This window comes from Miniopterus schreibersii (assembly GCF_964146895.1).
Source record: "Miniopterus schreibersii genome assembly, chromosome: 16".
Taxonomy (NCBI): Eukaryota; Metazoa; Chordata; class Mammalia; order Chiroptera; family Miniopteridae; genus Miniopterus; species Miniopterus schreibersii.
In genome coordinates this window covers 40,523,759-40,535,877 of record NC_138116.1, presented here as the reverse complement: position 1 = coordinate 40,535,877, position 12,119 = coordinate 40,523,759, and positions in this window count along the sequence as shown.

Sequence of the window (12,119 nt, the reverse complement as noted above, 5' to 3'; positions counted from 1 at the left end):
TTATTTTTATAGTTTTGGGGAATAGCATTTATTTTAAAGTAATCATACATGTGAATACTTTCCCCTTTAATTGCTTAAAAGCTATCCATCCTTACCCTATTATTATGTAAGTGTTAAAATCAATACTTTATATTTCTTATATATTTATGTTTCATCATTTCTTTCAGTATAACCCAGCTGAATTTTAATTTACAATATAGTTCATGATAGGATATTAATTAATTATTTTAAAATTTTAAACAAACATAATTTGTTGAATAAATACATTCTTTATTTAACAATTTAAAATACTGCCTTCTTAAATATTAATTCATATATATCGTATTGTCACCAGAATGGGACAAAGGCAGAGTCGGGTCTGTCCTGGCATGGTCTGGAATGTGTGGCTTCTTGACTTTGTGCAGGAAAGATTTAATGAGATGAGTCCAAGTGATTTTGAAAGCACATTTATTAGAACTGGGGACAATGAAACAAAGGAAGGGCTTAAGCTAGAAGAGGCAAGATCATCGCCACAGGAGCGAGCCTAGACAGAGCTGCCTTGGCCCTTTGCAACGCGAGGAAGAGCCGAGCCCAGGCAAGGCTGCCCTGGCCCCTTAGGAAGTCACAGAGCAGAAGGGGTGAGCCAGCTGGGCTACGTGGACTCAGGAAACAAGTCACAGAAGCAAAAGGAGAGCCCTTGGGGGCAGGTTCAGGGGGTTAACCCGGGATGAGCTGCCACTGCCCATGGCTCCCCTGGTTGCAAGTCTCTTGGGAGCCTTCGGATCTTAGGAGAAAGAAAGCAAAGATACACACAGGAGTAAAGAAGGGAGGAGAAGACACAAGCCTGTTCAAGGGACAGCCTGCACTAGGTTCTTTGTCTTAAGGGTTTTTATCTGTTTTCTAAGGCGGGAATTTTAGGGACTGTCTCCAAGGAGGATCTCAATAGACACAGCTTTCTCGGTGTGTCCTTTAACACGCTGATGAACCTAAATGAGGTCATTCTCTGGTTAGTTTCACCTTGAAAAAATGTCACTGCAGAGGGACAGGGACCAGGACGGGCTCGCCTGGCACTGTCTGGAACGTGTAAACCATTTGCTCCCAAGTGTCCTTGGTTAGGGAAGATAAGACCTTGAGATTTATTACAAGGCTGTAAATTGCTTGGCCGTTTAACTGTCTTTCTCAGTTTTCCCCATTCCACTTGTCAAGGAATTTCCTAGCTTCTTACAATCCTGCCTCAGTATCATATATACAAATGAGAATTTAGTTAATAACATAATCCGTTATATTATATATATGAACTATTGCTATTCTCTTTGAGTAGTAAGTGCTATGCTCATGTGTTTACTGTAGGTTTACGATAAATTATATACAAACTTCTTAACAATGGAAGAGTCCCTGGTTCCTGTTTTCTTGGCTCCTTTCCTCATTTCTCTCAGCATAACCCATTGACTCTTCCCAGGAACTTAAGAAATATTTTGTGAAATTTGAAATGTAAATTCTGCAATGACATTTGATAGACTAGCAATGCATTTTTTAATTAATTAGGGGGAGATTTGATACATTTACAATATTTCTGTTCCATCTTGGAGGAGAGTAATCTTGTCTTGTATAAAAGTATTTTTATGCCAGTCAGCAAAGTGCTGAAGTATTTACCACATGGTCATATGTGTTTCTTTTAAGCAACCAGCATGTTGTAAGTCGACTATATTTTTGTTTTATTGAATTAAAAAATGCTAAATATGACAAAGTTTACTTTGTACAATTAATTTTAAAACTCTAGTGACTTTTGTAGAATTTCTTCATAACTTACCCACTTACAATATTTTCTTATTATAATCTTCAATTTTTAGGTGGAAAATAATATGATTTCCACACAACGATTCTGTCTCTCCTTTCCTAAGAGTAATACCTTTTCTGTTTTTCTTGACTTGCTACCTTACCTAGAATGTCCAGAAGAAGTTTTTTAAATTGGGCTGGTAAGCATACTTTTCTGTGCCTCATTTTAATAGGGGATGATATGTCACCATTAAATATATTTTGATAGATATTTTTGAAGTGGTTTGAAGTGGTTATGTTAAGGAAGTATCTTTCTAATCTTAGTTCTAAGCGTTTTTAGTTCTGCTGCGCTCTTACATAAATAACTTAATCCCAGATAAAGGGAACAGCGTGAGTTCAAAGTCTAAGGACAGTGTCACTAAAACTAGAGTTGTCAGGCATCCTGTACATAAAGGATTATCCTATATTTCAAAAACAACTGTGTCAGGATGTGTAATCATTCCACATTTGATCTAGATCTGGCACTACTGATGACATCTGTGGGTCCACGGTCTTCTCCTCGCCAGTAATAACACACCCCGCATCTACTGAAAATAAAACGCGGCAGCCGAAATGAAACGCAAACACATAAACAGGAGAGCTGCAGAGAGGGCTGGGCTTGTTCAGATCGAGGTCGGGGTCTGACGTGGCCTCATTTTTGTAATCCTGTGATCAGCACAACTCGGGTGCCGTTTTGAACTTCAGTGTGAGAAATGAGCATGGGTTTAGGCCCTGAGCATATCTCCTGGGCCATCTAGTGGCTGCAGCGTGCACCTGAAAGAAAACTAGTGACACTGGTGTGTTCTTGGGTTTCAGGATGAAAATGAAGGAGGCCTGCATCGCTTAACCCCCGCCCCCCAAATCAACAGGGCCCGGGACCTAGCGCCCAGTGGGAGTACAGCTATTTTGATCTAAAGGAATTTGATCGATCCATGGAAGAATGGCCAGATTCATGACACAACCTAGAGGTTACCTGTGTACAAACAACCACGAGCTAAAGGAAGAAAACACAGGCAAAGGCTGTGCCAGATTTAAGTCAGGGGCCACCAACAAGATACAGCAAAACAGGAGCCAAGGTGAGCAGCCAGCAGGCCAGGAATATGGACATCAGCTGGGATTAAGAAAAAAAGCGCCCCCAACAAAGGCGAGGTCATGCTTGTTAAGTAACCACCAGAGTTTGACAGTGATAGGATGATTAAAGCTATCTTCCATCTTTTTCTTAAATTTTTGTTCCTGTCTTTACCAAAAAAACCCAACAAAACCAAACAACAAAAAGAGAGCTGCTGAGAATGCTGAAGAACAAAGATAAAGCGAATTGATAGCTTTCAAATGTTAATGGGGTTTGTCACCTCCTAGCGTGTGTAAATTGAAGACATCTGTCTGGTCGAACATAAATTCCAAAAATCCCAAACTAATTGCTTCATATACACAATGCAAAACCTCAGACTTCCATGCGAAAATAAACCTTCATTTAGAAAATAAACTTCATACAATTATGATAAAAGAGGACCTGTCAATAGGCCAGTGCTTAATACAGGAGGATTATTTTGAAATAAACTCCTTCAGCGTTCATTAGAATTGGAAAGAACTGTGAAAGCAGATCTCGCCACCCAGGCCCTCAGGTATGTGATGGCGCTGGAGGGAGCTGGGCTGAAACAACGCAGGTTTGCCTCAGGAGTCTCGGTGGCTTTTCTGCAATTAGACTCATACACACACAGAGAAAGGAAAATAGGGTGTTGTTCTTATCTGATCTCTGAAAAATGACTAGGAATACAACAAACTCATCCCCGACAGAAAGGCCAGAGGAGTCCCATCGCAGCCTCTCCCATTTCTGGAGAAGGGTTTTTTCTTGTCTGTTCACTCTAAAGGGAGCTACTATTGTTGGCAAAAGGGATGTGAAAGGAAGGGCTATTTTAAATTGTCTACAGACCAACCAACATTGGCAAAATCTTTGCCAGGGAGCATCTCAGTGCATTGGCAACACCTTTATAGGGTTCACAGAGCCGAGAGAGAGAAGCTCCGTCGCTGCTGCGGGACCGGATACTCCCGGGAGCGCCCTGCACAGTCGGAGCGCTTCGCCGCGCAGAAGGCCCAGGCGCAGGCGAGCCTGGCTTTACTGCACCAGAACCAAGCCTCCGATGGCTCCTGACCTTGCAGCAACCTTCCGGCTTTACCTTGGAAAGCGCCTGACTGCAGTTCAGAAGATCTCGAGGACAAACTCTTAAGGTCTTAGTGAGTTTTCTGCTCTTTCCTCCCCTCGCTGTGGTTAGTTCATGCAGAAGCCGGCTGTCGCCATCCGGACCCAGGGTCAGAGTGGGGTAAACGGGACGGGGTGTTGACACTGCAGAAGAAGGCTGGCTGCTCCCAGGAGAGGAGAGAGTCGGGCACCGAGCAGCAGCAGCAGGACCACAGAATATGAGCCCACTGACTCCCTGCCTTTCTCACGAGGGGGGCTCCGGGAAGGCAGGCGGGGACAGGCATCCACAGTCCGGGCAGAAGCGGTGTCACCTCTGCACTTGGGAGGAATGATCTGGGTGGGCCAGAAGATGCTCCCAGAAAGCTTGGTTTCCAGTGCATTATTTTTGGATATTCAAAATGGACCTCTTTTGTTCTTTGTGTGTTCTTGTAGAAATCACCTTCGCCTCACCTCCACCTCCTGGTCAGATGGTTCTTTCTGGAATTGGTTTGAAGAGAAGGCTTTGTACCCAGAGGTGCAGAAAAGATTCATTGTGAGCTGTCAGAACAAGTTTGTCTGCGGCACTCCACTCTCTCTAGGCCTCCCGACTTCCCAGGCACATACTTCTGCCTAGGAGCACACCCCACTCCGCCAGGAACGAATCCAGGGCTCCCAAGAGAGTCTGTTAACCCTTTGCGGTCGTTTGTCTACTCTCAGCCACCAAAGCTTTTTTACCGTTCCAGTCGTATGTCTGCTCTCAGCCACCACAGCAAGGAACCGTACGAATCCTAACTCTATTCATTCATGTATCAGTTCATAATTTCTCTTGTTTATCCTTCATAATCTTGCATGTTATGTATCACTGCTCTTTCAATGGAAATTAATTCCGACCAGTACGACACCCATGTCCAAATTTAATATGACCGCAAAGGGTTAATGCTTCATCCCCCCCAGGCTCCCTACAGGGTTGGGTTAAGTGGGTATTGGTGGAAAATCACATATATCTTCTAGAATAAGGTTTTTCTCATCCCTCTAAGATCCACCCTCTCAGGACTAAGCCCAGGAGCCCACTGAGGAAGCTCAGCCCCTTGTGCAGCCCAAACCTCGCTGCGCTGGGATAAGCCGGAGCGAGCGGCGGTCTGCTGAGGGCCGTAGCAGGCGTGGGCCCGCCTCGGCCTCACACCCACTGGAGGAAATCTCTCCCCAGGCCACTGTCCAGCCTGCAGCTTCCACCGTCTAACTCACTTGGTGGGGAAGCGGGAGCCGGCTGAGCTCCGTGGGAGGTTGGCGAGGCTCTTTCCCGGCTTCTCGGGGTCTTTCAAGTTGCCCTTTGAGCTGGTCTTCCTAGTTGGGAGTTTTCTTTCTGGTCCAGCTACGGAACCCAAACTCTCTAGAGCACAGAGGCGCAGTCTCCCCAGGTTACGGCCGCCCGCTGCCGCTTTGACCCAGACCAGCTGAGGTCAGAAACAGGCTTGTTACGCTGGGTCCTTCCAGAAACGCAGAGCTCAAGGGCCCTAAACGATAACTCCCCTGCTCTCCTCCCGTTCTTTCCGTTGATGCCCCTCCTCTACTTACCTCTGTAAATCGTACCTGTCCTTCTGGGTCTCGCCCTGGTCTCAGTGAAACCTGCCTCTTTCGGTCTTTTTGGTTTGTAATCAGTGTGATGTCAATGACAAGTTATCCTCTGATTCTGGCACCTCCCGGGCCAACTCTCTGGGCAGCAGGATGGCAGAATGACTCGAGCCATATCCGAAGGGGCGAAGGGCATGAGCGCCTGTCTCTCAGGGCGACCCAGTCTCCTCCAGGGCTCTCTCCCCAGGCGGCAGGAGGGCCGAGTGCGTCCAGGGGTAACGGGCCCCGTACTGAAGAAGACGGCGGTGATGGTTATGGGCCGCTTCTTTCCAGGCTTCGGCCTGGGAATCGGCTCTCTTGGGCCTACGGCCTCACCCTAACGCACAGGCTCGCCGTGGCGGTTCCCGCGACGGCTGGAGAGGGTGCGGCCCGGCGCATCTCCCTCTAAGTCTGTGTACATTGCGGGAGCCAGGGAAGCGCCAGGAGGCGACACCAGCTCTCCTTCCTGGAAAAAACAAGGGCTTTAGGTAACATGAAGCAACTTTAAACACGAACCGGGGGGGCGGGCAGCCAAACAGTACAATTAGCCCCGAAACTGAAACGGACAAGCGCTTGAAAGTCACGAGCAGCGTGGGGGACCTATGGGAGCGGGTGAGTGACCAGGGGCCCCTTACAGACCCAGAAGAGAGGGAGAGAGAACAACATGTGTGGGACACCGATGCTTTAGATGCAGCAAAAAAAAAAAAGGCTATGGGGTAATGCTAGAAAGTGTAGTTGAAAGAGGCAGGAGGGGACAGAAGGAGAACTGAGAGCGTAGGTTCCTCAAACTAAGGGAGGTCTCTATAGTGGCCAAAGCCATAGGATCTAAGGAGATGAGAAACAAAGACAGTCCATTAAGTGCCACCCACAATTAGAAGACCATTGCAAGGATGTTTTTCAAAGGACTTAGCCATCAGAAAGAGCCCAGCCCAGCCGGGCGTGGCTCAGCGGTTGAGCGTCGGCCTAGGGTCCAGGAGATCACAGTTCGATTCCCGGTCAGGGCACATGCCCGGGTTGTGGGCTCCATCCCCAGTCGGGGGCATGCAGGAGGCAGCCGATCAATGACTCTCTCATTATTGATGTTTCTATCTCTCTCTCCCTCTTCCTTCCTCTCTCTGAAATCAAATAAGATATATATATTTTTTAAAAATTAAAAAAAAAAAAACAGCCTAGAGTAGTTTAAAATAAATTATGTTGTGATATAAATTGTATACTGTACTTTTAGTTCTCTGTGTTAGTTCCCTATTGCTCTAATAAATTACCACAAGTTTATTGGCTTAAAACAGAACAAACAAATTATTTTATAATTCTAAATGTCAGAAGTCTGAAATAGGTGTCGCTGGCCTAAAATCAGGTGCAGTCAGGGTTGTGCTAATCCTGTGGGCTGCAGGGGAGAGTCATTTCCTTGCTTTCCTCACTTCCATGGGCTGCTTGCATCCCTTGACTGGTGGCCCCTTCCATCCTCAAAGCCAACGCACAGCATCTTCAAACGTCTCTGACTCAGACACTCCTACCTCGGTCTTTCTCTTCTAGAGACTTTTGACAGTATGCCAGGCCCACTCAGATAATCCAGGATAATTTCCTCCTCTTAAAATGAGCTAATTAGCAGCCTTAATTCCATCTGCAGCCTTAATCCCCTCTTGTCCTATAACATAGTCACAGGATCTAGGGATTAAAACATGAACATTTGTGAGGGGGGCATTCAGTCTACCATGCTCTCCAACTTGATGTTTCAACCTGTATACCTTTAAGAAAGGTATCATAAAGAATGTTAAAGAGCAAAGAAAGAGTGAAAATACTTAAAACACATTTAAACATTAAGAATTAATAACTAGATAAATATGGGAAACTTGATATCAAGAAGGAAGCAACCCATGCAAAAGGCAAAGCAACAGGCCAGCCGGGCGTGGCTCAGCGGTTGAGCATTGACCTAGGATCCAGGAGATCAGGGTTCAATTCCCAGTCAGGGCACATGCCCGGGTTTTGGGATCGACCTCCAGTAGGGGGCACGCAGGGGGCAGCCGATCAGTGACGGCTCTCTCATCACTGATGTTTCTATCTCTCTCCTCTCTTCCTCTCTCTGAAATCAATAAAGATTTTTTTTTTTAAACAAATTTACAAAGGACACAGAATAGAATGCAAACTGCTAATGCCTGTATTTAAAGATGCTCCATTTCTTTTGTAATTAAGGAAATACAACTAAATATAGCATTGAAGTTTTCCCTCTTAGATTGGTAAAATAAAAAGGGCCATTAATAGACAATATTGTGGATGTGAAGCAATTAATTCCTATATAGTATTTCATTAGTTTACCCATTTTGGAAGACAACTGGGAAATTTATGACAGAATAAAATAAAATTTCATCCTAGTTATGTTAGAAATAAAATAAAATTTTATTTCTATAAGTACAAATATATGTGTAAATTATGTAAGGACGGGGCCCCAAGGATCACACCAAAATAGTAAAAGCAGTTACTTCTGAGGTAAGTGGTCCTGAACTAGGTCCGAGGGCTGGGGGAGAGGTGAGAATGCATCGCGGGAGTGCTTCGCTTTCCCTCATTGCCTGGATTTTTAGAGTGGAAACAGAACCCATATGTTTCTTGTGAAATAAAAAGAGAAAAATTACTATTAAATTGCAAATTCATAGTTATGTGTTTATGGAAGATTAAGAAAGGAGCAGTTATTTGAATCCCCGCCCCTGAGCCATGGGTTCCAAGCCCACCTCTGCAGCATCCTTTCCACGAGAACTGGGAAAGTCACTTAGCAACTTTGGATGCCGATCCCCTCCCTTGTGACCTGGAAATGCCTTAACGGCCATGCTATGGTTTACAGTGGCTTTGAGAACTAGATGCGTTGCAATAGAAAAGAGTTTTATAATCTATAAAGTGCTATTCCAGTTCAGCAGAAACTGTTACTAATTATGTAGATAATGTTCCATTAACATCTAGCTGTTGCTGAATATTTAAAAGGCCATATTTTAAACTGAAGTCAGATCTGCTTCAAGTACAGTATAGTTGATCTTACTGATTTTCCTTTCAACTGTCCCTCCCCCCCACCCCTTTCCTTCACTCTTTTTTCTCCTTACCACAGTCTCTATTTTGTTCTAATTTTTAAATTAAGACTAAAAGTAGCATGTTTTTAAGTATCATTCTAAAAAGCAAAGATTAATATGAAAAGCAACCTTGTTAATGTCATCCAGACTTAACTGTTGATATTCTCTTTGTCCCTTGAAAAACCAAAGAGAAAGAGCGAAGACAAGCGACAAATCCTCTCAACTACTCTCGCGGATGCTGCTTCTTTCTCTGACTTCCTAGGGTAACACTATCATGAGTCCCGCTTAGCAACCCCAGTGCTGTTTGGAAAATAGGATTTATATGCATAAATATGTCCATTAACTCTCTATGGCTGTCAGTATTGTTCCTTGTGGATTTTTTTTAAATTGTATATTAGTTATAGCCTCCAACTCTTTTTGAATTGAATTTATAATTATGAAGCCTGCAGAAGCCAGTGGTTTTCATGGTGTCATGCATCACTTTTGTGTTTTTTTTTAAATATATCTTTATTGATTTCAGAGAGAGGAAGGGAGAGGAAGAGAGAGAGAGAAACATCAATGATGAGAGTCATTGATCGGCTGCTTCCTGCACTCCCCAGACTGGGGATCGAGCCTGCAGCCCGGGCATGTGCCCCGACTGGGAATTGAACTGGGATCTGGATCCTAGGTCGATGCTCAACCGCTGAGCCACGCCCAGCCCGGCATCATGCGTCACCTTTTAGGTGAGAAATTTTGGAGCAGGAAAGAATGAACACTTATTGATCCCCTATTATATGATAATACACATTTACATACATTATTTCGATTCTTAAGCTGACCAAGTAGACACCCAACCGGGCATGGCTCAGCGGCTGAGCGTCTCGACCTAGGATCCAGGCAATCGGGGTTTGATTCCCGGTCAGGGCACATGCCTGGGTTGCAGGTTCGATCCCCAGTTGGGGACGTGCAGGAGGCAGTCAATCAATGACTGTCTCATCATTGATGTTTCTAACTCTCTCCCTCTCCTTTCCTCTCTCTGAAATCAATAAAGGTATATTAAAAAAAAAAAAAAAAAAAAGATGACCAAGTAGAAGTTTTATCTGCTTGTTGCATAGATTAAGACATTGGCTAAACCCGTCAGCCTATTATGGAAGCTCTTGACCTCTCCTGATCCCAGCCGCGTGTCCCCTGCGTGCCCGCAGCAGCCTAGCTGTGTGCCTGTGTCGCTCCCACACCGAAGTCAGAGTGAGGCCTTGACGCTTCTGCCCAAGGCCCCTGTGTAGTTTGTCACCTTGCTTGGAGTCAAGAATCGTACAGTGGCTGCGAAGGCCCTGCACCATTTGGACACCGTTACCTCTCAGCCTTGTGTCTGCCCCCTTCACCCGATTTCTGCGGCGTGGGCCTCTGTGCTTTTCCGAGGACACCCAGGCATGCTCCTGCCCAGAGCCTGGCCAGGCTGCCACCAGCTGTGTCTTCTGCAGGAAAATCCTTCCCCAGATGTCCGCCAGTTACACTCTCCTTTCCCTCAAGTCTTTTCTCAGGTACATCTTCTGGGGGAGGAGGGGTGTTGCGATAACCAGCTGCTGATTCTGGATCTCCATGCAGCTTTCCTTGGGAAGCATCATTTTAGGAGCATTCACTTTCTTTGTCTATCTTTCCCCCAAGAGGATGTAAGTTCCATGAAGTCAGGAATATTTTTACCTTTTTTTTAAAACCCAGTACCTAGAACAGTGTCAGGCACACAGTTGGTGCTTAGAAAACACTTACTGAATGAATAAATGACTCTTCAAAGTCTATTTAACCAGTACGATGTGGCTATAGAGTCCAAGCAAATATCTAACACCAAACAGTGGATTCTCTTATGCTAAACAGCCTCTGGGAGAAGTCCACAGGACCATGGTCTGTCGTGGGAATTGTCGCTGGAAATCTGGGGGAGTAACTGAGTGACATCTTCTTCAGCAGCAAGCCAGAGAGAGGGAAAGGTCACACAGGGGTAGGGCCCAGTAGTCCCACTCCTGCTTGGGGACCTGGGGACAGAGTGGGAGCTGTGCTGCATTCCCGGTACTGGAACCTGGAAGATAGAGTCTGCGATCAGACACAGACACCTCCCTCCACACTGTGGGAGAGACTCGGGTGTGGCGGTTTCCACATCACCAGAAAGACCTCCTTTCCCCCTGATTAATTCAGACCTTCTCCTGCCTGGACATAAGCTCAAACCGTGAGCCACTGAAGAGCAGCTGCTCATCAGGAAAGGGCATCAGGAGAGAAAATGAACAGCCAAGTGTTCAGAAGTACCTTTGATTCATATCAACTTTGAATGACTTAAGTGGTTCCTAGTCACACAGCCTAGAATTACTTGGGGGTATCCTTTCTTGTCTGCAGCCTCCCTCCCCCTAAATCACGTTCACTCCTTATTTGCAGGGTCGCCCTGCCTCTTCCACAGGAGCTTCCCGACGGAAAGCTGACAGGGCACAGCTGCGGGGGGCCTGCGGCCGCAGGGGCAGGGCGAGGGTGCCTGGGAGCCGCTGCTCCTCCGCAGGATGCGCGGCTCAGCAGCCGAAAGCCCGAAACGCCAGCCCCTGAGTTATTCTCCAAGGCCCTTCCACTCTGACTCATCTGCCATCAAGTACCATATTTCTTTTGTTCCTTTTATATATCAAGTTGTGACAAATGCAAGTGGAAACTTTCCAGTAAAAATAAGTTTATCTGCACAAAACCCTCTGGCACCCCATGGCAATTCATTATTTTTCAATTAAATTTACTGCTAGTTGGCAGTTGCCCTAGTTTAATTTTCTGCTGTTTACTGAACAGGGAAACACATAATACAAAGCATAATAAAAGTCAGATTGAGTTAATTAAATGTGGAACCAGGAAACTCTAACTCTGTCTTTTGAACAGTTTTCTCATTAGATCTCCTTGAAAAATATCATTTTTAGATGAAATTTATTTTGACATTTGCAATACATTATTCATTCGGGTCACATTTTCTTTTCTGCAACCCCAGGAAGGGAGTTGACGTTAGTTCACACTAGTTTGTCGGGGGATGAAGGGAGGTGACAAGTAGAGTTGGGACACCAAAGCGTTTCAGTCCGCTGGGGGCTTTCCGGGGTCCGGGAGAGGTGGGGCTGTCATTTTCTTTCAGCCGGGCTGCGATGGGAGTAACGACCAGGACACATCAAGACGGATTAGAGAACTGACTTTGTAATTAGATGGCTTCATTCCATCTCAAGACATCTTTGGAAACTCTTTGATGCCAGTCCTGTGATTAGGGTGATTTTTGTATGCAGAATATCAGCATCTTGAAAGCAAGACCAAAATACAAACCTATAAGAGATTGCTTTGGGGAGAAGGGCAATGAACTTGGAAATTTATAAAAATTCAGAGGCACTTCTTGGGTTACATCTGTCATCTGAATATAAAATACATTTCAATCTATAACTTCAAAGGGCTCAGGGACTTATGATGGAAAGTTGAATAAACTTCTGAAGTGCATCTTATGAGGTTTA